The 26,962-nt window shown below is 40.1% G+C and overlaps 1 protein-coding gene across 3 annotated transcripts in view; it reads left to right on the forward strand.

Annotated features, from left to right (window-relative positions):
* Window positions 1-26,962, forward strand: part of PALM2AKAP2 (PALM2 and AKAP2 fusion) — a 267,992-nt gene that overhangs the window by 65,078 nt on the left and 175,952 nt on the right. The window lies entirely within an intron of this gene.

A 26,962-nucleotide genomic window follows, 5' to 3' on the forward strand; every position in this document is an offset into this window, starting at 1 on the left:
CCAGTAATCCAAGGATTGAGGTATTAACTTAGCATCTGGTGAACTTAATTTGCCTTATGGCAGGTTTCTTGTGGAATTTCTTGGAGAAGTCAATGAGACTGTTTCTTTGAGGATATAGACAAGCAGACCTATCCTAAGCCTGGACAATGCTAAATGATTACTATGTGGAAGATCCAGATCATGAATATAAGAGTTACCTCATGCTACTGGTCTTTGTCCTGTGATTAATGTTAATTGAAATGGATCTGACAATATTTATTGTTCTTTTATGTTTGTGGTAACATAAGGCAAGAAATTTTTTTTTAGATTTCATATGATATCTGATGTTTTACTTCACAAATTAATAGTGTATATGGAAAGAATACATGGACTGTGCTTCTGAAATATGTACTGAAATACATATTTCATCTAGTGTTGAATGTTGCAAGATGCTAAGAGCCTTGAATCCATCCAGCAAAACACATTAGAGTGGCTAATTTCAGCTATATGAGTACCACCACTGAAGGCAGTGAAACTTTTCATTGTTTAATTAGTTCAAAGTGTAGGATGAAGGACTATGTAAATCTTTTGCTCCTATGGCTTGCTTTTTCGCTTCCTTTACTGCAGCCATGAAATCAAATATTTGAAAGTAACAGAGCTGTCTTCTTCTGTGAGCACTTATCTGTCAAACTACGGGCTAGCTGCTTTCTCCTGAGTTGAGGTGACATTTGTGTGACAGCCTCACTAACACACTTAACTTCCCTGTTGTCTTTCTAAAGGAATTCCAAAGACACTAAAAAAGTATTTTAATTTAAATGAGAAAATATTACATCTGAACTGTGGAGATTAGATGGCAGAGGTTGAGTCAGTAGTCTAATTACAATTTACATCCATGACAACATGGCACATATCCAGAGCCCATCAAAATAGGCTAAGAAGGTAAAGGGCTGTAGAAGGGGGAAGAAGAGAAAAGATATCAAGCACATTATCCTGAAGAGTGAACTAGAATGGACTCATCCCGAAAGTATTTTTCTTGCTGCCTGTGCATTACATTTTCACTCCACATTCCCAGGAGAGAATCAAGGGGGAGTATTACAGGGGGATTGTTCATCTGTTCACGTTTGCAGAGGATAAATGGCCTTTTGGAAGTCCACTATGGACTATCCAGGGAAACCCTGTGAAAAAGCTCAAACCCCCTCAACAGAGATGAGAGGGGACAGACTAAGCTGTTTCACGAGGAGGATAGAAAATTTCTTCAAGACCAGCCCTAAGGCTGATTCCACAGAACTGTAAAACCACTGTTCCATAGATCTTGCATATTCATTAGTGTCACACTGCATCATATGTGAAAGCACAGAGCAGCTGCAGTATCAATATGTCTGTGAAAAAGTCTTGACACACACATTCTGGAAAATATATATATAAAAAAATTATATATTATTAAAATATATAATTTTCATTTCCTCTTGGATCAGGGTGAAGCTTATTTGTGAGGAGCAATGTCCAGCACCTGCTGGCAGCCAGTACCCATGACCCTGCTTAAAGATGAGGGAATGGGAAGTCATCCCTTTCCTCCTGCAGCAGAGCATCCCATCATCATGACTGAGAGCACTATTTCTCCTACACACACTGAAGCATTCAAAAAGGTTCCATTCTCATACCCCTGCTTTTATTACATGAACAGCTGTGGTACAAGTACCCATAGTTATTTGCAAGCCAGCTGTAACCAGTAGGTCTGACAAGCTCAGTGAACTGTGGTATTTAGAACAGAAAACTGAGAGTGTTTGAGGCCAGACTAGCATTCCTAAATGAGGATGTGGCTTCATGTAGGTGGGTCCATGTAGCTGGTGGGCTCATGAGGATGTGTGCTGTCCAGAAAAGACCAATACCTTTTGGAGAAACAGTAAGGGTAGCGCTGAGTTTGTAGGTGGACTTTAAGGCCTTTCACATCAGACAAATTTTTTGGTTGAGTATTGCTCACTCTTGTCGCTCTATTAGGAATGGCGAGAAGAACGACACAGACTCTCTAGGGAGTCGATCAGGAGAATTTCTCTCGGTTTATTGCTTTAGAGCTTTTTTATAGACTGATACGTGAAAAGTACAGAAAAGAAACTCTTATTGGTTAGTAAACTAACACATCACCATCATTGGTCAGTGGGGTACACCACCCCTCAACCTTGCCTTGCAAGAAAACAAGGAACAGACAAAAAGCACCTGCAAGGCTGTTTTCTGTCTCTGAGGATTGTTTTAATTCCTCCTTATAATTTCCCAGGCCACTTTCTCAGGCAAGACTGAGAAACTATGCGGCCTGCAATTTCCATAGGCACCGTGCTCTCTGTTTCACAGTTAGCATCCACACACTCTAGTTCTGTTTTAAGTGACTTTCTCACTAAAATAATGCATTTTTCAATATGTAAACATGTTTCTAATGTTTATTCTTAAGCAAGTGTAACCAGTTTTCCTTTGTGTGGGAAGTGTTTCATTTCAAGGAAGGCAGTAAAAATGCATAAGAGTACAGCCTACTTCTTATTTATTAGATTTCCGTGTTACTTTATCATGATACAGGAAATCATATACTTCAGTTTGTAGCTTGCAAGGATATGTGCATGACTCTACTTAGACATGAGTAAGTATAATGATTTAATGAGCTTTCTCATCTGCAAAAGCATTTTAAAGAAGAATGCCTACATTACTCAGCACTTTCGTGCACTTCATGTCGAGTGATGGAAAAAATATCAGCATCAAAAAAAGAGGAATAAAGCAGAACAATTAATGCAATGCAAATAATTTAATGCTATTATAATGCTGCTAGTTAACATCAGGAGGGCATAGAAGTACATTATGTACATATAAGTTAAAAAACGAGTGCAAGATGAGGACATGATGCAGGCATATGAATGGTATAACTGTGGATTGCAGGCAGAACAGTGATTTGACAATTGGAATTTGTTTAATATGTTTAGAACCCTTGTAACCAAGAATGCAAAGCGAAAATCAAGCAGTCAAAAGAGCTGAATAATTTTAGTCCTGAATTTCCAGCACTCCTGCTTGCTTGACTTCAATCTTCAGAATAAGACAAGATGCCTCATGTAAAAATCCTCCATCTCTTGCATTTCTTCTAAAAATGTGGTTGGTCCAATGGACTTAACAAGAAGACTGAAACCCATGTTCAACATTCATTGAGTCATAGTGTACTGGATGTCTATCAGTAGTGGAATAACACTGTCAGACATCTGAAACCCGGCTGGAAGACTGGTGGCAGCATTGTATCAATGTCAGAGTGACGTCAGATCTTGATATCTCTTCACAAAAAAAACTGCTCTAAGTCATAAAATTAAAGTTGTTTAGTTTTTTTATGTTCTGATAAAGGTCCTGGGTCAGTGGTAGAGGAAAGCTGACATTTCTGAATTTCTTTCCCATTGATACAAAGTTCAAAAGTGATCTGTTTTTTGCAGCTACCTTAGATTTGGAGTAAATTATAGTAAAGGAGTGAAAAATGAATGAAAAGCATTTTACTTCCCTTAAACTTATTCTCCAAATCACAGACCTGAAGCGTATTATTTGGGATCACGTTGATAGAGATTCCCGGTCAACTTCCACAGCCATATTTGTGATAGTGTGTTGTAGGTGAAACAAGTGCTGCAACGTGTTGCATGCCTCCCATGGTTTGTTTTTTTTACCGCATGACGGCCTGGGTGTTTTGCAGCAGTGAATGGAAAGCTGGCATTTGAGATCTGGATATTATACACATAGTATACACATAGAGCAGAGCAGCCCACCTGTCTGCTATTCCTTCACATTTCATATGCTCCCAAAATTACTTTGTTAGATTAAATTATAGTTCATAGCTGGTGGCCTGTGTTTACTACAAAATATGAAGGGTTTTTGTTGCTCTGAAGATTTTGGGTGGCAGGGAAACAAGAAATGCTCTATATCTCCCTGCTTGATTATTATCACTTGCATAAAGTACCAGGACTAGACTTCCTGTGGTTCCTGGAATAAAGAAAACTAATGAAATAAATGTTCAGTGAAGTGGCATATCCCTCCAGTAATCAACAGTGCATTTGTTCACCTTGGATGAGGAGGTGCGCAGCAACTCCAAGGAGTGACAAATTACTATTTTAGACATTTTGGACATGTGGACCAGGCAGACAGCTCAAACCAGTGGATTCAGGATCCCCGAAATGTATATGTAAGAGCCACTTGTGGCACTTTGGCACTGTGACAGCTCTTGCAGATGAAGCAGTGCAGGACGGAGGCCAAGGAGTAAGCCTTGTTCTTTGCTCAGGACTAGTCAGCTGTCAGCACATCCAAGGTCCTAATGTTTGCAAAAGCCTTTTGGGGTTGTGAAATGCTTCACTTTTCTGCAAGCTGGTGCTAAGCCACTGCTGTGTCACCTCTAGGAGAAAACTTTCCCATGGTGATCCAGCATGGATGGAGAGCTCTGGTGTTAATGATGGGAGGGTCTGTGTGTTGGCCTGTAGGGCATGAGCTCTTTCATGGGGCAAGCACATCCTTGATGGTTGTTGCTGTCTTGCTGATGTGGGCAGGGAGTAAATGCATGCAAAAATCCCTCCGTCCCCGCAGCTCCCAAAGCAGAGTGCTGAACTGAAAGATGCCTAATGAAAGGAAGTGCAGGAGATACACAGCTTCCAAGAAAAACACTTAACCTGAGAGGTCGAAATAGACGCTGACTGTTAGCTTACATGATGCAAAATAGATGCTGAATGTTAGCTGAATATAAGCTTACCACCTCTCCCAAGCAAAAGGTACCTTGGTTATGCACTCTGCTGTTCTACTGTGCTTGATCTCTGCTTACCAGTATTAGATATAAGTCCACATCTAAGTGGAAGCAGATTGAAAATATGGTAGAATTTCTTCAAATTTGGCAGAAATTTCATCTTCTCCCATTACTGCAATTGAATCTTACAGGTAAATGCTTAGATTTGAGTTTTGTCAGAGAGTCTGGGCTAGGCCATGAGAAGAAAACCCTCCCCAAGTTGATTTGATAGGTGGAAAATAAAAATAAAATCTCCTTAATGCATCTTATTAATAGATTATGAATGCCTCACAGATCTGTGATGCTAGATGGGTTCTACACTAAAATTTCTTCTCATTGACAAGCCTAGCAAGTATAGACTCATGGTTCAGCTGAGGTAGTTGCAGTTGCTGCACCTTTACCATTTTCTCTCCTTCAGGCACCCATTGTTTCATTTCTTTCTGATGTTAATATTTGTTTCCTACATCTTCTTTCCATGATAAAAACCTGGTGTGTTCCGGACTGCGAACTCTGAATATAATTTCGTCTGTCTTGCACGGTCACTTATAATCTTTGCATGCGAAAGAGAGAGAGAACTTAAGACATGCAACTGAACTCCTTAAGGAAAAGGATCATCTGATGTCAAAATCAGCTGCTCAGACCTCCTCTGTAGCAGACAATGTAAGCTGGGACCAGAGATGCCATAAACCTCTCCTTAGCCAGGTCTCAGCCATTTCCCTTCAGTCTTAACCTCCAGAGTGATATAAGCAGTTCCTGAAGTTATGCTAGTGCAGGGAACAGTGTGTCTTGTTTTGCAACTTCACATTGATGGCAGATGGAGAAAATTATCAGGAGCATTGTTTATTCAGCATTTTTCGCTTTTACCTAGAATGCCAGATGCAGCTGTAGGCAAGCCTTCAGTTTACTTCCATATGCTTCCCATCTAATCAGTTCTGTTGGGTGAGCTCTCTAAGAGTGAACTTGCAAGGCAAGAATGTCTTCTCATGACCATGCAGTGTCTTCAAATTTTGCTCAACTTGTGAGGGTGTATCAAGCTCTCTGCAGAGGAGTAGCTGTTCATCCCCAAACCTTCGGTCTAGTTCTCCACTAAGATTTATCAACACTAGTTCTCATATGCTGCAGGTCTGCATATTCCAGTTTTAGCAATCCTTCAAACTGTGGTTTCCAAAACAGCACAACCTTAACCTCCCATTGTGCTCTTGATAGGGTTTATCTTCATATGTGAGACATTTCTTAGAAAAATAGAGACCAAAACAAAACCAGGCAAAAAGCCTAAAAGCCAGGAAATTAGTTTTTCAAATGAACCTGTTCTGCAGTGTGATTAGAGAATTTCTCAGAACTTTAATGATGATGTATGAAAAGCAATGAGATGGTGGTTGCTGGGTGGCAATGGATTTGAAGTTTTTTCACTTGGTATAATATATTCAGATGTAACACTTAAAAAAAGAAACAACAAGCTGACACTAAAAATAATAACACAGCTTACTACTTCAGCTCTGAAACTCAACTCATACTTAAAATAGCAGAATGGCAAACCAGTGTCTTAACAGTTGCTTAAATGCTGGTGTTCTGGGTTTAATAGTAGCAATCTCTGGATCTTCCACAACTCTTAAGCATTGCAAGCTTGTAATAATGCAATGATTTCTATGCGTATTACAGAATGAAGAAAAGGATAGGCTCTCCAGTTGGAGCATAGACTCCCTTCACATCACCTATGTCTGCTCTCCTTAAGTATATTTACCATATATGGACCTTGATAAAGACACCCATTTGCCTAATTTGAAAGCCAGATATAAAAGAAATACCAAACCTCTGCCTGTAATAGCAAAGGATTTTCCACCTCTAGTGCTTCTGACACTTCACCCATGTCAGTGTGCTGTCGATTTAGAGGCATGTTCCTTGAGAACAGAAGCAGGTTGTCAAGGTGTCCGGCTTCAGCTGAGGTAAAGTCAATTTCTTCTTGTGGTGCTTCATCTCCAGCTGGGCTGAAAACCACCACACAAGGATGCATCTTTTAGAAAAGATAACACTCGTAAAGTGCCATCAGTTTCTGTATGAGTTAACACTAGCTTGCATGCTTCACACTCTTATGAAAGGGGCAAAACCTCTAGGTCAGGTTCAGGAAGAAAAATGCAATTTCACTAACAGTTGCCTTTCAATAAGATGGACATTTTGTGCAAGGCTGGGTTTCTGTTGCCATACTAGATGAGACGTAGTGAAATATTATGAAGTAATATAAATATTATGAGCCTCCTTGGCTTTAACACTTCAGAGTTAAAAAGTGCACGTCTCTTAATGTGATGGTATTAGCCAGGTGAGGAAATATCTTCCTTACACATTTATTATCTTATGTATTGAATCACCACAGATCCAAAGCCATCTAAGATGCCCACACCTCTTTTAAGCCTAGTAGAACTGACAGGAATTTCCTGAATCAGTAAACTGATTCAGCATGACAAGCAGGAAACTGTTGAATTTCATTGCGTCTGAATTAAATATTAATCATGGTCCAAATGGGATAGTTGCCTGGAGTAAAACAAGACTGACTAGAGTCCTTTCCCTTCCTTGTTATGCTTGCTTTTGTTGGGGTTGGCCTGTTGTCTTGCTTTCCTTGTATGCCAGCCCTAACATGGCGTAGTACAGATGAAACAGCTCCTTACATACCGTTGGTTCATATAGCACTTGGTAGATGGAAAAAAATAAAGGTGTGCAAATTGTATAATGGGAAGACAAGTGTGTGTGAATATAACCTACATGTGCACAAACTTGAAAGACATGACAAAATAGGAGCATATTTAGAAAGATAAGGCAGAGGGATAGGCAACAGCATGAATTTGTTTTATTGCTTTACAGGATCATTAGTCTCTCTTAAAATTAAATCAGGGGAGCTCTCTCTTCCCTGCCAAACCACTCTTTATGTGCTGGACATAAAGAGTCCAGAACATGCAGGGTACACGTGTGTGTGTGTGTGTAGATAGAATTCTGAGGTCAGGACATGCAGTGTACATGCACTCATGCTCACACACGTATGGTCCCAGAGCCAGGGAAGACACCATTGTAGTTCTGGCCCTCAATATTCCTTTCTTCCAAAGGGCCAGGTTCATCCTGTTGAGTTCCAGGTTCTTGAGTAAGTCACCTACATTGAGTCATCGTCTCATTTTCCCCCCCACGCAATCAGTGAGAGAACAGCATCACCTCTGTGGTCTGTGTAAGCCCCTCTCTCTCTTGATTTCAAGCGCCTTAGCCAAGTGCCTCAAGAGCAATGTGTGGAATTTAAGCCTTGATGTTTCTGCCTGCTCAGGCACCCTCTACTGGGCCTCTGGGCACTACCGTGATGCAAATATTCACCAATACCGATTACTTACGTGTCTGGTGCATCATCTGTTTATGACCCTAGGCTCTGTCCTGTCACTCTTGCTGATCTCCAGCACTGACACGTACTTCTGCAGGGCTGGGCTAGCGCTGGTAGGTGGAAGTGGGGCAAGGTGCAGTGTCTGGAGCCACCCAGTGGGCATTGGCAGTCTGAGCCTCGATTTTAAAAAATCCGCAGTCTAAAAAAGCATGTCACCTTCCCTGCAAGGTACTTTAACTCCTGCAGTATGTGAATCCTAAGGCAAAAAGTACAATCCCCACTGATGGTCCACTGAAAGGCAAAGGAAGTCTGGATGTGAAGTAAGGAATCCTGATTGATAAGAGACATGTGTAATGAATTTCATTGACAATTTGCATTTATAGAAAAAAATCCCAAGGAGGCATGTTCAGGAACAGATAGTAATCTGCTTGCACATGTATCATGGTCTCACTTTAAAAATGCAAACAAGCTGTAACAGAGAAGTTCAGTGCATTCAGAAAAAAACCGTAGACATCCAAGAATACAATGCATGACTGATGTGATAAAAGTAAAAATGAGGGACATTCAGAGCACTTGGACCAGCATGTTACAAAGGTGAAACATGCTCATTGACACGTAAAAATATATAGCAATGCAAATTCAGGCTTGTAGTCTGAAATGGTATATGGCTCTATAGTGTAAGATACCGAGGAATCGGGCCTCAGCACCAGATTGCTGCAGGAACTCAAAGTAGAGAGCTGACTTGGGTATCACATGTGCACAGGGGCAGCACAACCTATGGGGGTGAGATAGGGTCTAATAAATGGAGGCAGTGAGAGACTTTATACAACAAATGCACATGGATTAAAACCATTTCAAAGTAATACCTGCATGGCATCTGCTGTCACCTATTGTGGCCACAAGGGAAAAAGGACTTAACAAAGATGTTAAGAGTGCTTCCAAGCAACAGAGGAGGGGAAGAGAGGGAGGAAAGAAGAAAAATTCAAACATTTTGCAAAACCACCAACATAAAAAAATTAGTTTAAGGTCAGATAAAGCAGATTTACTAGGAGATTTACTTAGAGCTTTACTAGGGATTTCAATGTAATCAATATCCACAGCTGCAGTTAGGACTCCTGAAAAAAGCACATTGTGTATTGCAAAGTTTGGTCAGCAAAGTCAAGAAACTGTAGTAAAGTCATGATTATGACTTTAGAACATCATTAATGTCTTAGAAAGAATAATTGGAGTAAAAGGTAAATTCCAGTTTACCAGCCATTGGAGTCACTTGGACAATATCTATGCTTCTCTTTAGAAGTCCTTCTGCCAGGGAAGACTACCTGATATGCAAGGAGTCATAGCTATGAGACAGTGGAAGAGATGTATATATTGAAATTGGTCCACCTGGGTTCTACGCATGTCAAAGAATCTGTGGACAAGGGTCTGATATGCTTTAGGTGCCAGTAACACAGGTCTTCTGGGGCTTGAGTGGGGATCTGTTCTCCCTTCTCCATAGCTGTCAGTCTGCCTCAGGACAAATGCACCTAAATACAATGCCAGAGTCCTAAGAAGGCAAGTAAATTCAAAAACAAAGTACCTGCCAAGGAAAAGACAATCTTAAACAGATGAAGCTGATTCTGAATAACTGGATCACTGGAAACTTCAAAAAGCTGTAAAAACATTTTTTTGATTGTAAATGGTCTGGAAGACCTGGCAGAGCAATACCATGTTCATGCTGTCCTATTCCCAGGAAAATGCATTTAGTCCTCCATGTGAAAGTCTGTTAAATTATGCCTACTCTCTACTAGAACATTTTTACTAATGAAGCTACAAAAGCAAATCGTCCCTTTGTGGATTGATATTTTTATGTTTTTACCAGGAGAAAGTATGGACACTTAAACGGTGTGAGTTCTATGGGCAGAGGTTATTGTAGCCATGTACTGACCTCTCTACTAGAATACATACTGAAATAAAATGTTTTTAGTAATAAACTACCCACTAGGCAAAACCAGCACATTAATGGGAAAGTTTGCAGTCAGTGCAAGTGGAGAGAGTCACGGGGACCCAGGCTTTGAATCCTGCATTGATCTAGACAGTGTTGGTGGTACAGAGTGTGTCTCTGGGAATTGCCCCAAGGAAAGAAATCAGCCATGACAGGATGAAGTGCAGAATTATCCCTGGGTTAAACTCTTGCCTCTGCCAAAGGCTTCTTTCATTATTTGAAGCAAGGTACTACAGCAGTTCTTCCACATCTCATGCTCCAGTGTTCATTTGTGCAATTACCTTTCTCACACATGTATTATGATGTGAGCTGGGCTCTTTTGTACAGGAATTGCTTCTCATTGCATGAAGAGAACTTCATCAGTGTCCCTTAGAATACCGAGTGAATTTTTGTTCTTCAAAATTCTTCTCATTTTTCCCGTTTTTTGCACTGGCAGCTGAGATATGGTGCTTCTGAAGACAGCTTGAGATGCCTCAGGCCCACGGTGTGACACACCAGCATAAATTAAATAACTTTTGTTGGTAATTCCTAAAGGAGTTTTTAAATTCAGCTGTAAAAATCCAGTTCCCAAATGTCCTGGGACAAATTTGAGAGAAAACCTCCAAATGGGCCCCCTCCCCCAACTGCTTCAGGAAAATATTTCCTTGGAGAAAAGTGGAAAAAACCTGTTTATTTAACAAGCAAAGTATCTGCAAGCATAAAAAAAAATGAATAATATTAAACAATAAAACCTCTCACTGTTCTGAAGAGGTGGCAAATTCAAAAAGTTCTTTTCATGTGGTGTAACTCAGCTCACTCAGTCTCTTACCAGTCCCACCAGGACTGAAAAGTGCCAAGGCCCAGGCCCCAGTGGGCCCCAGGTATGAGCTCCTGGGGTTTGTCTGGGTTTTCCGTGCAGAGCAGGTTTGAACAGATCCAAAGAAAAATGGGGGGGAAAAAAACACAGTCGGGTTTTTTTTCTGCCTCAGCTAGCTAAAAACTGACTAAAAGCAAAAGAGAGCTCTGTCCTGCTGTCTGTCCGTGCTGCAGACACCACAGTCTGGAGAAGAGTGCAGAGGAGCGAGTGTCAAGTGTCATTTCTAAAAACAAACTGCTTATTTTCCCCCTTTGCTCTCAGAACCAGTCTGAAAAGTGCAGAACTTAACATCCAGCATAAACAGAGCAGACAATTGGGGATACAAGCATCATAAAGTCACCTCAGGACACCAAACAATTGATTAATCTCTTTAACATGATGGTGATTTGCTTATCTTTGCCCATTAACCACTGGGCTTGTTTTATTTCTTCTTTTTCTCCTGTTGTCACTCTGTATGCAGTGAGTCAGGAATCCAGGATTGCTACTGGCTCTCCAGGGAGGTTGCATCACCCCACCCAGTGCTGTGCAGAGTAGTATATATCCTCTTTACTGCAAAGCCTTTATATGCATGTCATCAAGGCAAGCAATGACTACAAGAGGAAGTAGGGACCAGAAGCATGGACTAGAGCCTAGGTTTTCCAAGCTTGAGTGATCTGTCATATAGATAAGTCATATAGATAAATCTATAATCAACTGGTGGATTCAAATTGTAACATAGATCTTTTAACACCAGAAGAAATGTTTGTTGTCTGCAAACAGATACCAGAGAGAGAAAGCAATTCCAGCTCAGACCCTGACATCTTTGATTGTAGCTCAGGTAAAATGTCCTAAATCGTGGAATTATTGCTGGATTATTTAAACAACTTTTTGTTTGTAGGAAACCCATTTGGGAAACATGAATTTGCCTACAGAACCTTAACTGCACCAAGTATGAATAGACAGATATTCTCAGTAAATATGGATTACTAGTAATAGATAAGCATATGGTAGGGGAGCACTCGTGTCAAATGAGATGGCAGAGAAAACAACTTACAATTAATTCTTGGAGCCCTAAGCTTATAGTAGCTTTCCATTCAGTCCCAATCTTGTGCATTTTTAAAAATATACTTAGAAAACTGTAAGTACTGTTTCCTGGTATGAGTCCATCTTTTGCCTCATTTCTGCTCTTTATATGTAAGGATACTCATTAATCAGGACAGTGAATTTCACACAAGTGATCCTCTCAAGAATCCACACTGTAATCAGGAGGTGGGCGGTCAGTCTGGTTTGCAGTAAGGTGTTTTTCTGTAGGTCTGTTAGATAAAGCAGCAGTCTTAGTAACCCAGGTAAGGTTTGTTTAGACTTTCAGTTGAAGACAAAGCTCTTGGTTCCAAAAGAATATAAGGGCAATAAGAAAACCTGCTAAATTACAGCAAAAGGCTAAGGATTTTCTGACTTGTCTGATGACCTCTGAGCTGTGTGACTTGACATACCTGGCATAAGCCCAGAAAGGCAGAAGGTTCCTAAATTTAGAAATGTATTCTAGGCATTGGCTGCTGCAGAGCAGCAACGTGTCACCAGTAGAATAGGGCATGTAAATCTCATCTTGCTTGCAGCATCCAGGTGAGGAAACCAGAGTAGCCTGTTCACCCTCCAGACATCATTCCAGAGGGGTTGCATGGGGCTTGCCATTGATTTAGTCCTGCAAGGACAGCCCAGCTCACTGTCAGAAGTTATGCCCAGCAATAAGACATCACTTCTGATGTGGGGAAGTGGTTCATTTTTGTTAAACTGGCAGTCCAATTTTGATGCCATAGGATTTTCAGCTGAGAGAATAAATAAAAGGCAAAGAGCTTAATTCTAACTTTAGGAAATGTTGCAGCAGGAGAAAACAGTGAAGATACTGTGGGATTTACATGCGTACTCTGTTTATGCCCCAAAACATGTGAGGGAAATGTCTTATGCCTTTGAGCCCTTACCCCATTGGTATCACCTTTTGGGGAGAAGTGTGGAGAACTGCAGGGTGTCACCAAGCCAAGAACGTGATGATCCTCAGTTCTATTTTCCTCTTGGGAAATAACTGTGCTTTCACTTAGGCACAACCTAAAATTTTCTGCCTGCCAAAGGCTGGAAATAACTACCACATCAGATGTAACTTGTTATGTCACACATATGGTCACTGAAAGCCCAGTTTTAAAGCAGTGGGCAATGTTTTGTAGCCTTCCAGGCAGGCAGCAGTGGTCGATTCTCCTTTTGTCATCTTTTAGATAAGGAATTTCAGCAGCAACCACCCTGTATACAAAACCCCCATGTCATTCTCTGCTCTTTGCTAGTTAAAAACAGCTTTACAAATGTGAATCATTAATCATATTGAAGCCATGTCACAGAAAAATCATCCCATTTTCCTAGCCTTGCTAGGGCTATTAGGGAGATTCTTTCATGCATGTGTTGCATCAAAGGTCAGGTAAAGAGCCCAGCTTGGTCTGGACAAGAGTTGCTGAAAATGTTATAGATTCCCTGAGAGAATTAATTGAAAACAGGTTTCAGAAATTGAAGTCTGCTTCGCACAAACAAGTTTCAAAAACTTGTTTTCTTCTTACCAGCTATTTTTCTCCTGAATGTTTGTAATACATCGTTTCTACCCAGAGACCTTCAATTATCAGGGACTGGTATAGTCAAAATTATACCACCTAAGGGCACGCAAAACCTCAGGTGTAGCAGAGAGACTCTGTGTTACACTGATTTTGTTAAATGCTGTTATTTAAAATATACAGTGCATGAACTGAAAATATTACCAAATTAGACCAAATGTCCACCCTGTAAACTGTTCATCCATGCCTCAACTTTTTTTCTCACTACAGAATGGGAATGTAATAGCTAACAAACACTTTGATACCTGCAAACAATTAACAGAACACATGAAAGCCACATCCTGATGTCCTGGCTTAGTGTCCAAGGCTGCTGTGGATCCCAGGACCAAACTAATCTCTTGCCCACAGTATAAGTTGCTGCACATTACTTTTTGAAAGGCTGCTATTGCACTGTGTTTGTAGGCATTCATTCCACTCTTCAGGCATTTCAAAGAAGAATGGAGAATGGAACATCCACAATTACTCCCTCTTGAGTGTGAATGGAGGCCAGAAGAATGCACTGTGGTTCTTGGGAAGTGGGAACTCCTACTTAAATGGGGTGTTTACAAATGAAGACATTTATTGCACAGGATGACTCTTACAGGTGGTTCCTGGGTGGAGCTGTGCTTTGTCAGGCTCTCCACCAAACACCACCAGACCTCCCTTGGGCACCAGGTTGGCTTTATGTGGCACAGGAGTGCTGTTGATTTTGCACAGTTACATCACGAATTTGATTGCTTCAGTGGAGCTGTTCTTGTCTTGCCTCAATTTCAAACAAGATAATACAGCTTTTCTTTAGAAGATTACCAGATAAACAACGGCTGTGAAACACGATGACTCAAACAAAGTAGGGTGTCTAATATCCTTTCCTTATTTCCTTTTCATTTTGTCATAAAAAATATCTGTAGGGCAAAGCTGCACAATTACCTATTCTGAAAATGTCTTTTTTCCTGTTAAGAGTGCTGGTATTTAATCATTTCCCAGCTTCATTAGGTGGCTTGTCTTACCACTTACTACATCAGTACAGACTGCATCATACTGGTATCTTGAATAAGATGAGTAATACATTGATATTTTTCCATCTTAGCAGCCCCCGCTGATCTACCTCATCTCCCAAAAGAGAAGACATTTGAAAAACCTGATGCAATGACCCAGCATTTCTGAAAGGTGATTCCTTCCTCATTAGTCTTTGCTTTACCTGCTGCTGAGCGGAAAAGGATTCACTGCAATGAGGGAAAGAAATACTGATATCTTGTTTTTGGTTAGGGAAGAAGTAGATTGTGTTTAGTAATCTCTGACTGTACTGCTTGTTTCTTTGTTATAGATATAGATATCTGAAAGTAATGTGCATGAACAAAGCTGAAAATGGGTTGCAAGTGGGCTTTCAAATTCCTTTCTCCAAATAGGAATAACAAAAAACAATCATTATGTTTGATATGGATGTCTGAAATTTTTCATTCAAAAATTATATATGACTATTTTTATTTGGCACAAAATATATATAGAGAGATTCTCAGAAGCTGTAGTAGCCTGTAATACACTGGTTTTGCCCCTAGATATTTGGAACAAGTTAATCATAATACACATCTCTGTTGGATTAATCTGATTTTTTTTTCTTTTTGTAATGGAAGCTTTTCTGGATAGTAACTAGACACTAAAACAGGACATGGAACATCTTGGTTTTACCTAATTTTCTTGTTTTATGATTTTACTGGTGAAAAGTTCATGCTGTTCTATGTACTGAGAACAATTTGTAGTGCTGAATCTTTATGAAGGAATCATTTTTTTCATCTGAACCACGTGTATTTTGAAAATGGCCCAGTCTTATGTAATTCTTTGAAGGATTTTCTTTCCTTCATAGGAAAGTGTCTTCAAAGCAAATAGTAGTGTTTTGTGTCTACCATGGGAGGAATGCTATCTGGGAAATAGCCCAGAGTGTACAGAATGTGTTAATTTGTCTGTTTGCCCCAGGGATGCTGAGTCATGTAATTGTGAGAGTATCTGGAGAGGGTTTACATAATGAGGGGTTTGAAAAATCCATTTCTCCAGCTTTTCATGGAGAACAAGAGTCCAGTTTTTGCTGGATGAAAATGTTAATAAAGAACTGGAAAATCTTGGCAGGCAGAGAAGATAGCTTCCCAAGGAGAATCAAGGTGAAGTGATAAAGCATTGCCTTCAAAATCACCAAAAGTAGTCTAGCAACTCTCATTGCTGTTCTGTTAATTTTTTATATTTTTTTATTTTTTAAATAAAGTAGCTACTCTCTACTTTTAGCTGAACTTCTTATTTCATACAGTGTACATTTTTTGTGAGAAATATTAGCCTAAGAACCATGCACCAGTTATTCATTTGGTGATAAAATATTGTTCCTCTTCTCCTCCATCAGCTAGGACAAATGAAAGGAAGGGGAACCAACAGAGAGGCATGCTTTTTCTGCTGCATTTAGGTGGACTTTGTTGGTAGGATGACTTGTAAGGATTTAAAGTTGTCATAGCTATTAAAGTTGCTGGAGTTTAACAGCTCCCACAGCTTTCTCTCTCTTAAATGCTATTCATATCCATCTTTTTCCCCTCCTGCTAAGCCTCTAATTTTATTTAATTCTTTTATTTTTAAGAGTTTGGTAACTTCTTCAATATGGCCAAGGGTTTCCAGGAAATGACAACTTTTTCTAGGTTTTTAAGAGTTTGTTAACTTCTTGAGCATGGCAAAGGGTTTACAGGAAACAGCAATTTTCTGCAGATTCCTCTCCTGTCACATCTCAGTAAAGCAACCTGCCTTACAGACAGGTCTTCAAGGCAGGCAGGCAGGTCTGTAGGCAACATTTGGGTTCCAGCTCTCCTCTTTTGTCACCAAATTCCCTTTTAACTCTGAACAGCAATGTGACATGGCTCCATGATGAAACCCTCCTTTTCCTCTGCATTCATCAGTGGTGTGGTCTTCACTACCTGCTTCTCTCTAGGCAGCAGATAGGAATGCTTTTGCCACTCCAGCAGAGGGACCAAGGGAGTACCAGAACCTTTTCCAGGCTTTAGCCCTAGTTTCTTTGCCTCTTTTCATCCCAGGGTTTGCAAATAGGAGGATTTGCAAACCCACACACGGGAGTTTTACTCAGTGGTATCATGGACCTCTGTCAGCTCTGCCACCCATGCTCACTGAACAGGGGCCTTGATGGTCCTCAAGCATTGCTCAGCCTGTGTGACCACAGCTGGAGAGGGTTGGACAACACAGGTCAGTCCTATTAATCCACAAAAAATAGGCAAAGCATGATGGTGTGATTATTTAAATCCAGAAGGCATCAGGAAATGTCAAAATTATATCTTCTGTTTCAGCACAGGTTCTCCTCTGATTCTCACTACTTCTGCCCCCCGCTTCCCTCTTTTTCCTCATTATCATCCTAGGAAGACTGTTTTTTAATTAAGTGAGAGTGTAGACTTGCAGAAGAGAGGGAAAAAGCTTTGTTCTTTGTGTCCCACATTGATTAGCATTCTTGTAGCTTCACTGTTTGCTTCTCTAAAAAGAAGCTGTGATTTGACTGAGGGAAGAATAGCTTTTGCATATTTATTTTTTCCTAACCAAAAGCATTTAGGTTACCTTAATGATACTAGAAAAATTCCAAGATTCAATCTCAGATTCATTTAACTAGTAGCATCCTCTGACAAGCTCAACAGAAGAAACACAAGAAGAGCAAGTCATTAAAAAACTATACTTATTTAAAAATGAGTATTAATCACATATTAACCTCACCCTAAACAGGGATGCAAATCTTTGGAGTATGAATACCTCTTCCAGCTAACTGTTCAGAATGAGGGATTTCTGCAGAGTGGTTAGTCCACCACAGTCACTTTGTGGTGAGACCCCACAAAATATAAAGGTTAAGAACTAGGATGAACACGAAATTACGAAGTCTTTGACATACAAATGGAAAAGTAAATGTAAAATAATGGATTTGGGGCAGGCAGATTTCAATAAACTCAAGATTTCATAACTGAAAGCTTTGATGGTTAGGGTGAATGCCCATAAAAGCACAAACAGGCCAGGGGAAAGATAGGAGGCATAGGAGCACACTCTGGTGTACTAAATCACTGGCTTTTCCTTGGCATTAGACAAAGATAAAAGGTCACAGAAAATGGAAATTAGTTCAGATTGCTAAGTATAATGTGAAAGAGTTAAAAAAGTGTGTGAAGATGAAAGCTAAAAAGGGAGAGGTATAATATGATCTGTACCCTAATAGGAAATTATTCTGTTGTAGTGTTACTGGTAGAGAGAAAGCAAAGGAAAATGCTGATCTTCTGTTCCACAGAGAGGACACATGGTAGATGACACTAGGAGTCTTGTTTTGTTCTTCAGTCTCCACTAGAAAGGTGTGCTGCAATTGAGCAAGAAGTGCAGTTGCACCGGGTACATATCTGAAGCAGAATCAGGGAAAAGAAATTGAAGAATACTGAGGGCAAATCAGACTGGTTTCAGATCATCTGAGCATGGTGAGATCCATCCCCAAACTGGACATCTGTCTGAAACCATCTCAGAGTCTTGTTCCTTTGAGATCTTGAAAGGAGATGTTCTTGGGAAAAGCACATGTCATGCTTAATTTTACTAAGGGGGCAGAGAAAAGAGGAGTTACAGAATACCAGCCTAATTTCATTCTGCAGAGGAGCACATGTGGTTGTCTAGGAGAATACACAGTGATTTATAAAGGACTTGAATTTATCAAATAAGGCCTGCCAAGGTACCCAGCTTCCTTGACAGGCACCTAGCAGACCATGTCAGCTGAGGATGCCATTTACCTTAACAGTGAGGAGTCTTTGATACTTTTATAATCCCACTGGTTGAAATATAATTTGGACAAAACTCGTCTAAGACAGAGACAATACTGATAAGAAACTGTTCCATCAAAATTGAAAGGAAAATTTTGATTAATTCTCTGCTGGTTCTTAGACAATTTCATCTTCTCATAATACTGTAGGTGATGAGAAGTTTAATGAGTAGATGCCCTATTAATTAGACTTGAAGACAGCATCAAACATGGGGGCACATGGTGAAGAACAGCACGGTAATTGCAAATCAGAGATGATCCTAAAAATGCAATAGAAGGAAATTGCAAAATTTTATCTTTGGGCAGGCATAGCCAACTGTGAAGACAGCCAACTGTGGCTGTCAGCCCAGTTCTCTCAAAAACATGTGGGAACTAGGATGAATAAGAAGCTGGACATGAGTCAAGGATTTGGGGCTGGAAAGATGTTTTGGTATGTAGGTAATGAAACATAAAAGAATACTCTGCTGATGGTTAGTAAGGCCTCACTTGGATTAACGTGCAGTTGAAAGTACAATTACACTGGAAGTACAGTTCAGACTAACAGAAAATCAGGAGAAGGTGGATTGGAAGTGATTGGGGTACACGGTCTACAAGGAAAGCGTGCTCAGTCTGATGAAGAGAGTAGGTCTTCAAATACTTCATCAGCCACTGCAATGGAAAGAATAACGGGTTCTTTGTGTTCACAGTAGAAGGGACAACAACTACTGAAATTAAGTATTGGCAATGGAAATTCATTAGGGAAAATGTTCCAGCAATCAGGACAATGAAGCACTGGAGAGGCCATGAAGGGTCCATCATTTCAGGTCTGTGAGAAGAGGTCAGAGACAGTCAGCAGTAGCAATGTTAGTTCAGCCAACACAGTCTGCAATCAAGGACCTGCCTGGACACCTTTCCCTGGCCACTGGGATTCAGCACTTGCTTTCAGCCAGTCAGAGACTTATCTCCCTCTTTCTGATAACAAAGATTCACAACTTGCAGAAGAAAACTATTTTGGGAAAAGCTGATCAGGGACATGATAATGTCTGCAACTAGTATGAAAATAGCCATCAAGATTAGAGAAATAAATTTCAAACACAAAAGAAATGGTATTGAAATGCCAGAAGGCCAGACCTTTAAGAAAATAATCAAATATTTCTCCTGCCAACCTTTTTCAAGAGTGAGCATGTTGAAGGACTGGAGTAGATTGTCAATTGCTACAGGGGATCTCTGTTCCCAGACAGTTTCAGGATGAAGCTTGACCAGTTTGTTGAGATACTTGATGTAAGAGGGAGGGCTGCACTGTTTTCTGTTTCTGTAATTCTCTTGGATAAGGGTAATACTCAGTATATATGGAAATGAAACAGAGATGTGAGATCAGAAACTGCTTTTCACTAGAGCAAATAACAGATTGTGAAACACAAGCCAGGAAATTAAAAATGTGGGTATGGGGGAACCCCAAATTTTTTGCATTATGAACAGTCATCTTGTTGCACTTGTAAACTCATACAGTGGTGTATTTTGAAAAACACCATGTAGAGCCCCCAGGGATTAACAGACTAAATTAGTGCTTGGGACAGGCTGTTTGCTCTTGCAGTGTATAATAAAGCCAGCTACTTGCATTTTAGGTAAGGAAGCAACTTTCCTATATGCGAGTCAACAGTGAATTTTTGGTCTGTTTCCATGAAATATCTGAAACAGCTAATGCCAGGTACAGAACTGGACGGACTAACAGTGCAAAGCAGCCAGCCAGCTCCTGGTACAACTGTTTGAAATCATGACAGAGTTTTCTTTCCACTCCCCCTCTTCTCACTAGCTGGCAAAATATTTTTGTGCTGGAGTCACTTGTTCTAGAGTTCTTATTTGAAGGCATAAATATATCTTCTGGTTTGAATTCAGAGTTTTAGTTTTCCTCTCCAAATAACTTTACATTGTTTCACTAGTCTGAAATAGACTCTGGCTTTTCATGCTTTGTCATTAGAGTCGAAATAGACATCTGTGAAGAGGAACAGAAGGCATAAATTTTAGACTCTGCGCATCCTAGAGAACAAGATTATGAGAAGCTGAAGCTATAAAAGAAGCTGTAGCATAAAGTGCTGACCTGAATGGCTCATAACTAAAAATTTTTGTCATAGACACAATTCTGAGATTTTGAAATTTCAGCACTGCCTCAAAGAGAAAAAAAATAAGTTTATCAAAAATATTGTGAAAGAGAGGAATTAATATTATTTGTCTGACCTCCTGGAAACATTTATTTTGATATGACTAAAACATTCTCAACACTGACACTGGAACAGTTTTATCTGTTTTTATCTGTTAAATGGTAATGTAAAAAGCAAATGTTTCTGCCTCATAGAAACAAAATATTGAGATAATTTCCTGTCAGATTATCATGAAATAGATAAATTCCTGTAAATTCTTTACATTTAATTAAGTCAGTGTTTTCCAAAGGAGTAAAACTTCTCAGGGAAATAATCAACCATATGCCATAATTTTCCAGTGTCCTTTAGCCCCCACAAATGTGAAAATGGTATAGGCTTCTAAACAAAGACAGAAAAATTATCTATGGTCAGAGAAATAAAAGTCATTCCCAGGGTGAAACAAAACAACTGCTAAATACTGCATATAAATGCTTCATAATTGTTTGACAGTTATTTACCACATTGCATCTACAAAGAGAATAAAATACATATATTTTCTGTCACAGCAGTTGCTCAATACAAATGGGTCTTAATATTGTGGCTCCCTTCAGTGGTTTGTTATATCTCTTGATTTCATATCTTCCAGATTTCTGCTAAGAATTGCCAAAAGCATCTTACAATCTCTGCTATTGATACAGCATGTTAAACATCCAAGGCAACAGGGAATTTATAAAGCTACTTTCCTAACCGATAAGATATCATTAATCTTGTCACAGGAAACCTGTGGTTCTCTTCCTTCAGCCTGCTGTGTGCAGCCACAGGAGCGGTGCTGTGCTGTTGGTACCCATTCTCTACACATGCAGCACCAGGTGGTCCTGCCCTGGGGCCTTGCATTGGTACAGACAGGACCTCCTGGAAAGGGACCCACGAGGCAACACACCTGGAGCCAGGAGGCGAGTCCTACCCTCTCCTTGCTGTTACTGGTCACCAAGGCCAGGGACCATGGTGCTTCTTAGCTGGTCTGTTCCCTCTCCTTTTAGCAATAGCGTAGCTATGATTGATCCCATCAATCATCAATTGCAGCATGGAAACATGAAAATGCCTTCTCTGCTCCTGTTCCTTCCTGCCCTTATTCATCCTCTCACTAGGCTGCCTTCCAGTTCCCAAACACGTTTGGCATTCCTGACTTGGTGTTGTGAGAGCGCTGTGGTCTCCAGTGAGGATCACTCAGCAGCCACTCAAGTATGGCAAGGCTTTGTCCCTCCAGAGAAGTCATCTTCATTGGATTGGTCTTCAGCAGTGACTGCTGCTTCCTGTTCTGTCTTGTCTCAAAAGCAGAACACAGAATAGCTCTCCTGCCATGTGTCATGTTAAGGGTGAGAAGAAGTGTGAGAATGCAGTGTCCAGGCAGGAAAAGAGGAGGTGCTGCTTTACAAGGTTGCGTCTCGCATTCTGCAAGCCAACAGGCGAACCAAGAATGGCATTGGGCATTTACTGTGGTGGGATGGTGTGGGCCTACTCTAGAGAGTCTTGTCCTAAAGGCTATCAGATCACCTTTCCTATGACTACCACTGCCTGACTCCCTCTTACATGTCTTTGTTTATTTCTGCATAGTGGTTTTTTATCTAAACACATCACCCTCCATCCTTGTTCATTTTGAGTTGAGAATAACAAAATCCTAGAGCATTTCTTGTATGGAATACCAGGTTTCTCACCACAGCCCCTTCTGAGGACATGTGGAAAGGGCCAGCATCAGCCTGACTGCATCCCAATAGAAATGTAATCATAAGGTCTAATTATATGTTTTTTACGTTATTTTTTTAGTTTACCTTTTTTTAATATGGGACACTGAAGTGTCCAAAATAGAAATAGTTAACTAAAATACAGGGGCTTATATGACCGAGTTTTCATGAAATAATGTCAAGATCCCACCCCAGAGAGTGGACAGCTGTTTACAGCCACTAGGAATTATCCCTGGGAAGGTTCAATTTTACTGCAGAAAAGTACTTTTACATCCCTCTCTTCCTCAGCCAGAACTGAAAACAGACTGAATATTGCATCTATTTTTGGATGTAGGACACACAGGTCAGCTACTGGTCAGTGTGGCGTGGGAAAGGCTGCAGGGATGTGCTGAGCATCCAGACGCACCGAAAAGCACTTCTGCTGTCGCCCTGAGAGTGCAGTGCCCTGCTGATGCACCTCACTGCCTGACAGCCGGCAGAGACCACACCAGCGTGGTCTCTGCACAGGACCCCAGGTCAATCAGCAACGTCAGCACAGGTTTCTGCTAGGTTTGAACATATTTTAAATGTATTCCTTAATTAAAAATGTTTTTAATGAGCCAAGACAATATGAGTAATCCACAACTAAAATTGACTGTGTTGAGGTACCTCCTTAAGCTATCCAGAATCATGTCCCCCTTTAAAAATAGTGTTAACTATACTCAAGATAAAAGTCCGGTGGAAATCAGGGACCAGAATATCAACAAACATTGCACTGAAGTGTTGTCAGAGCTCTTTCTGGCAGACCTCTAGAAATTAGTTGTATTCAATGTATCCCTTTATAATTCTCATTAATAAACATTTCCTTCCATCCTCTAGGGAATCACCATAACCCCACAGCGCATCAGCCCTGCAGCAGGCTAGGGTTTCACATCACTTTTAACTTTCACCTTAATGTCTTAACACAAGCTTTCTGCCTGCTGTGCACCATATTCAGTGCTCTTGTCCCTCACGGCCTGGGGCTGTCTCCTAGATGACTGTGACCTCGGGAGGGTTAACACACAGAAGGCACAGATGGCCAGCTCATAGGCTAACTGAGCATCTGGAACAGCTTCTTCATTACTGTAACATTTACAGCTGGAAGGGTCATTGTCATATTCTAGGCTGTGTGATTAGATTTGATGGGAGCTTCCTTCTTGCCATAGGATACCAATGCATGATCTGTCTAGCTGTTTATAAACCAAGGAAGGAGTTGTAGGTGAGAGTTGAAAGTACAACAGATGCAAAATTTGCCATTTTTATTGTCTTTTCTGTGGCATCATGTGAGAAATCATCCCAGGTGAGTTTGTCCTGATGCCACACTCAGTAGAAATGTTTTACATTTGTAACTTGCAGAAGTCATAAGGATGATCTGCTAGCTAGATAGCAAAGAAAGCTCTTCTGACCTCGTCACACATATTCATTCAAGGCATATAACCAATGGAAAGTGAAACCATAGACCATCTCTTTTTGCCATATTTCAATGGAAAATGTCTTCTTTGCCAGGCAAAAGCCAATGTATGCATGGACTGCAGGAGAAAATTTGGATGGATTCGTGTTAAAGGTTGATTGCTTAGTAGTGCAAATATATGGCCCCAAAGACCACATTTTATGCATCCTTTGTTTCTGGTATGATAGCAAGGTGGCTTGTATTTGTTTATCTTAAAAAAATACTAGCAAGGAAAGTATTAAGAAGACATCTTTTTCTAAAATAAAGATCATTTTCTTAAAATCACAGTAGCAATGCCAGAGACGTCTGTATTCCTAAAATCTGCCACCAAATTTTTATGTCCATGTGTGTCCATTTATTGGGGGTTAGTGTCATATGTATATGATAACAGTATCCCAGACAGTTATATTCAGGAATTGTGGGTATTTGGACTCCTAAAGAAGCAGAAAACTTTTTTTTTTGCTTAAGGAACTGCCAGATTGCCTGTAAGATTTTAAGCAATAAAACCTTTAGAGTGAAACAAAATAAAAAAGTGAAAGAAGAAGAAAATAATTTTGAGAAAAAAAATCTGGATTTTATTTATATGCAAACATTACTACTATTATATCATACCTTACAATCTTTAATCTTGAGACAAAATATATCCATCTTCAACTGAAATAATCCAAAGGCTGGAATTGTTACAAAAGATGCATTCTTTTGTATGCTAGAATCCCATACTAGAAATGTTTGAATACAACATGCAGTACTAGAAAGTTGCTCTCGTGCAACAAGTGCTTCCATAATTACAAGAATAACAGTGAATCTCTGAGTGAGGAAAACCTCAATATGAGATTTTTGGCACCTTCACATGCTGCCTTAATTTTTTTTAAATATCAGTCTGATGTTATTTTAAAGAGTGACATAACCTTTTTTGTATGAGTTGGCATACCTGAAAGTCTCACATCTGTATAGCATGCTTCCTAGACTGAGTACACTGTAAGGGGCAGGAAATGAGAACTTTAATTCAAGCCAAGCCATTGTTTTCCATAATATGAAAAACAGTACAACAAAATCATCTGCTGAATTAAATTAAGGACAGAAAAATATGGACTTTTTTCTAACTCTGAGATATTATATTTGAACGCATAACTTTCCAGTTTCAAAATACCTGGTTTTCTAAGAAATTACTGTCATTTTAGAAGTGAAAGCGCAGGGAACCATGATTTTAAAATAATAGAATCTATATAAAAAACCAATTGTTTTTAAGTGAACTATAGCTAAAAAGCTGTATTTTGCTTTCTCCTGAAAAGCTTTCTATTTTTTATGCAATACCCACTAGTTTCCTCCTCCCCTACCTACTGGCACTTGCCTGCATCTATTCCCTAGCCCTCTGGTTTAGACCTAGACCCAGCAACCCAGTGTTGATCCAGAAGTGTCATTTCAGGGTGGTCTGGTCTTTCTCCTGTAGGCTGAAATAATGTGTGCTGCCACATTCAGTAACATTAAACTCACACATGCGGCTATATTGCTACAACATTTGGGAACTCTTTTAAAATCTGGAGTCTAGAAAATTATTTCTGTCCTTAAATTAGCTGTGGACAAATTAGCCCTTGAAAATAGATTCTTCCAGATATGCTACCCAAAGTCCATCAGATCAAAGAAAAGGAAAACCAAACCAAAAACAACAACAACAACAATAAAAAAAAAGACCACAGAAAAGTGCACAAAGCACTGAGCTGGGAAATAGCTAGGCATCCATCTCCCATCTAAAATATGATGAAGTTGCACTCAATTAATTGTCAGGATGAAAAATAAGCAGCCATTTTATGCAAAGCCAATAGTTTGTTGTTAAGGTAAACAAAATGTTACCAACCTAGTTTCTGACTTGTTTTTAATATCAGTCAAAATATTATAGAAGAAAAAGAAACAGTATTACATAGAATGTCTGCAGAGTAATACAACTGTTATGCCTCCTAGCACCTGCCCCTTTTTCTGTTCTTAGAGTTAATCTTCCAGAACCTCTCCGGATCCATCCCAGACACAGTTAAAATATATGTCAAGTCATCAGCTTCTCAGACTCTTCATCAAGGTAAATATTGGGCTGATTGTGAGGGTTTCTTCCCTTTTCCAGGAGGAATGTGATGCAGACATTTGTGGTTTACTTCTCCTCAATTTGGAGTCCACTTGAAGCAATTCTTTTTTTTTTTTTTTTTCATGGGTCTGTAATTCCACATCAAATCTGCTATATATGTGTTACATATAGATAGAATTTTGGAAGCACAAAATAATTTGGGTTGAAAGGGACCTTTAAAAGCCATCCAGTCCAAACCCCACTGCAATAAGCAGTGTCATCTTCAACTTAGGTCAGATTGGTCAGAGCTCCATCCAACCTGTCTTTGAACACTTAGAATGATGAGGCATCCACAGATTTTCATGGAAATCTATTCCAGTTTCTCTCTACCCACACCATAAAAAAAAATTATTCTTTATATCTACCCTCTTATAGTTTTGTCCCCTGTCCTATGGGTATGAGCCCTACTTTAAAAAGTCTATCCTTATCTTTCTTACAAACCTACTTTAGGAACTAGAATGCAAGGTCTACTGTGTGCCTTCTCTTTTCCAGGATGAACTCTCAGTTTTTCCTCACAGGGCTGATGTTCCATCCCACTGATGATTTCTGTGGCCCTCCACTAGACTTGCTCCAGTAGGTACACATCCTTCTGAAACTGTGGCCCACAGAGCTGGATGCAGTGCTCAGGTGTGGTGGGGCAGAGTCACCTCCCTTGACCTGCTAACCGTGCTTCTTTTGATACTTATTCTTTACTCTCCTTGCTGCTCCTAGAGCTGTTTTACCCAGCTCTAGGTCTTTATCTGACCATTGTGAACTTGCTCATTGCCTGTCTCATCATGCCACCCCATCCTCCCCCTCACAGTACCCTGTATCTCTCTTTCCAGGCTTCAGCTGTGCCATCAAGGCAATCTTCCTCTGTGTGGAATGACTACAGTGGGTTCATATGCATTTCCTTCCACAGAACAAACTGTGGTACTGCTGTGATAGTAGATCATAGCTACACTACACGTTTATACAGACATGTGCAGAAGACAAAGGGGGCCTGTACAGAGGGACCATGACAGGCCCTAAAGTCCTTGCAAAGCTATTACAAAGCTTGGGATCTGTTACTAGCAATGGTGCTACTATATTAACCGTGTAGCACTGCTACAATGCTAATTATATTTTGTTTCTCCTGTCTGCAGCCTGTGTAGACACATACAAACTTACTGA

The sequence above is a fragment of the Pseudopodoces humilis genome, chromosome 4 (genome assembly GCF_049639895.1).
Source record: "Pseudopodoces humilis isolate 2021_Gansu_Grassland_sample_001 chromosome 4, ASM4963989v1, whole genome shotgun sequence".
NCBI lineage: Eukaryota > Metazoa > Chordata > Aves > Passeriformes > Paridae > Pseudopodoces > Pseudopodoces humilis.